The following is a 474-nucleotide window of genomic DNA, read 5'->3' on the forward strand; positions in this document are numbered from 1 at the left end:
GAGGTTGATTTTTGATGGAAACAGTGTGGTAGACAGGACGGTGCGGTAATGGATCGCCCTGTCGAGCTGAGTTCTTGATAGGATTAATCACTAGTGCCGTACTGACACTGTCTTTTACTCAGGGCTGTGTGTGTCTGAGATCTGTTGGACAGTTTGCTTATGTTTCCTTTTTACTGCTTTGACAGACCAATAATGGTAACTCTTAACCAAATTCCAGTATCTCGCATTGGTACATCAAACCACAAGGGCATTATCTGAGTTACAAGTCACTCCTCAGAGTGTACGTGTGGTCTTTTCTTCTGAGGTTGTTGCCAGCATTGCAGTGCTGGCTGCAGCAGGAGTGACTCTCTAAACAGGTGAAGGGATGTACCTCGCTCAAGCAGTAAGTTCTGCAATGGAGAGCTCATTTCCTTCCTTTTGATGAGCTTGGTGGAAAAATCAAGACATTGGTTAGAATTTTACTGGAGCTTTCCC

The 474-nt window shown here is 44.7% G+C and overlaps 1 protein-coding gene across 1 annotated transcript in view; it reads left to right on the top strand.

The window, feature by feature from the left end:
• SNX4 (sorting nexin 4) overlaps positions 1-474 on the top strand; it is a 33,077-nt gene that overhangs the window by 21,097 nt on the left and 11,506 nt on the right. The window lies entirely within an intron of this gene.

Source organism: Buceros rhinoceros, unplaced genomic scaffold (genome assembly GCF_000710305.1).
Source record: "Buceros rhinoceros silvestris isolate BGI_N320 unplaced genomic scaffold, ASM71030v1 scaffold30272, whole genome shotgun sequence".
Taxonomy (NCBI): domain Eukaryota; kingdom Metazoa; phylum Chordata; class Aves; order Bucerotiformes; family Bucerotidae; genus Buceros; species Buceros rhinoceros.